Source organism: Triturus cristatus, chromosome 2_1 (assembly GCF_964204655.1).
Source record: "Triturus cristatus chromosome 2_1, aTriCri1.1, whole genome shotgun sequence".
NCBI classification, from domain to species: Eukaryota; Metazoa; Chordata; class Amphibia; order Caudata; family Salamandridae; genus Triturus; species Triturus cristatus.
Window position 1 is genome coordinate 1089690887 of NC_140581.1, and position 2721 is coordinate 1089693607.

Genomic DNA, 2721 nt, shown 5'->3' on the forward strand with positions numbered 1-2721 from the left:
TGTTTGCACTAACATGAAGTGCACTTGCACAGGCAGTATTTAAATTGGCCTAGATTGGCTTGGGTTGGAGATGGGTATTTGAGGCTAAAATTGATTGTATTAGGGCAGCGTCTGGGTAGCTTGGACTACAATCATATGGTTAATACAAAAATTAGATACTGAAGGGCGATTTTCGAGCACATCAGTGTTTGGGAGAGTCTCATGAAGGAGCATGTGAATTAATGGTTTATATGATATGTATACTCTGGCTGGTGTGACAAGAATAAAAAACGATCTGGGCACCGTACCACATAATGGCTTGCTTAAGGTGGGACATAATAGAATGGGAGAATACGCCTAGATGTGTCATTACTTTTCAAATAGTTCATGTTGTGTAAGGAGTTAACTGTCTCCCCAATTAACTACATTGTATGAGCACGTATTTACTTCTCACAATGGCACTTAGATATGAGATGCTAGTAACAAAGTCCATCCACAGCGGACCTTCCTGACCACTTCTCTTACCAAACATGCCTGCTCTGGACCAAGAACTCTAAACAAAATATCAGATTGGACAACCCAGTGCAGTGACCGTATAAATAGACTATGATCAGATGAAATACCACAAAAGACCAGCACAGTTGCTCAAAGCTGCCAGCATATAGAAAAAATGTGAAGTGCATGTTTCTCTCTCGCACCTCCTAACATAATATCCACACCTCAGTGGTCATCACACACAACATGGAAACACTTCTCATAGAGGATTGAAAACAAAGACAACATACTGTTAGCCGCCATCACCTCTCCCTCCCCCGTAGGCGCCCCAGGCCTACGCCACCCCCTCACCACCACCAAAAGGATATACATAGACAAACTGTGACTATGGATTTCTTTGTCCCTCCGCTTTGGTGCGACAATTAGAAGTGTTCAGAGCTACCTGTGTCAGCATGACTGGGAAAGAATCAATCAGGTGTCAAATGTGCCATATGGCCAACTCTTCCAAACACTGCCAGGCCTTTACGAATTATAAGCCTGTCTAGAAGTCCTGTAGGCAGAATGTATGAGCGTGAGGAGGAAGTGGTAGGTGGGCCAGTCCAGCAGGCGAGAGGAAAATAAGTGCCTGATACCTTTTATTTATTCATTGAATACAGTACTCATCTACATCTCAAGTTTGTTGGATATTTTACAGTCTACTAATAGAAAAAAACACAATGTCGGATTATGAGTCAGGCAAAGCTGCTGCAGAGGCAACGTTCACAACAGATTTTGAGGCATATTTGGATGCAACATTTACCTCGCAGGCCGACTCATTGCCAGAGTCACCCGAGAAAAAAGCAAAAAAGCTCTTTGTGAAGTACAGACTAGAATGGGAACTTACACACCCCACATCTTGAAGTCTTCAAAAGATGTGTACAAGGCCAAGTGCAGCCTCTGTAATAAAGACTTTTCCATTGCTCACGAAGGAGAGCGGGATAACAAAACGCATGAGGTAGGATCAGAACATAAGAAAAATACCTCAGGCAAGGCGAAGATGGCAACACTTTCAGCATACCTGCATCAGAGCTTCCAGCCGGAAGTGACTAAAGTAAGTCATTGCTCGCTTTGTCATAATGTAATATAAGACTCCCCTGTTGATCATGCCAGCTATCTTGCAATCTTCTATTACTCTCTTTAAGTATGCAGCAGTGTTTACCTAGTCAGATTGCCTTTAACATGCTTTTCTCACTCTGTTCATATCAAGAGCAGATTATAATTGCTTTTGGGTTGGCAGCTGACAGTTTACAATTTGCAGCTTTAAGCCCCATCGTGACCACTATTTTCTTCGCCAGTGGAGACTTTCTCTGCGTGCTGCTTATATCTTTGTATTTTCTTTTTTAAATTTTAGGTCACTGCTGCAAAGGTGACCTTGGTGTACCATGCTGTCAAGCATCACTTCACCTACCGCTCCATGGATTTTGGCTTCAAGCTGTCCGAAGTAATTTATCCTGCCTCATCGGTTGGGATGAAAGCATCCTGTGGGTGCACAAAGGCATCAAGTATCAGTAAAAATTGGCTTGCACCTCTGTCATTGCAGCATGCATATGAAGACTTACAAGATGAATATTTAACTGTTTGCAGCAATGCTTCAAACAAAGAAAACATCAAACTATATCCACTTTTGTTGCAGCACTTTAATTTCACTTCCGGTGTGACCTACACTCTGCTGAATTTCTAGGACAATGCAGCTGAGACCGATACTGCAATTGCTTAGCAGATCATAACCAAATTAAAAGAGCATGGGTGGAAAGTTGAGCACGCTGCTGCCTACTGTGGAGGCAACGCAAGTGTCAACTATGGATGACATCACTCTGTATTTCAGCTTTTGAAGAGAGTAAATGAAGACATTCTAACTGCAAACTGTCCAGCCCACATTCTACACAACTGTAATAAGCAATTAATGGTCTTTTTATGAATGTAGAATCTTTTATTTTAAAAGCCTACAACCATGTCTCTTCTTCAGCTAAGCAAACAGCGGAGTTGAGAGAATTGTTTTCTTTGGTGGACCTAGATTGGCAGCCTTTGTTTTGGCATGTCCCAACATGGTGGCTCACTTTGTTTCTAGCTATCAATCGACTTTTGAAGTGCTGGGCATCACTGAAATCCGTTTTCCTTTCTCTCAGGCACGGAAAAACACCCAGAGCAAGATGGGATTTTCTAGGACTTGAAAGTGGGAAGGCCACCATGTCACAAGGCAAAGCTTAT

The 2721-nt window shown here is 42.4% G+C and overlaps 1 pseudogene; it reads left to right on the forward strand.

The window, feature by feature from the left end:
* Positions 1-1190: 1190 nt before the first annotated feature.
* LOC146866398 (uncharacterized) lies at positions 1191-2320 on the forward strand (annotated as a pseudogene).
* The last annotated feature ends 401 nt before the right edge of the window (positions 2321-2721 follow it).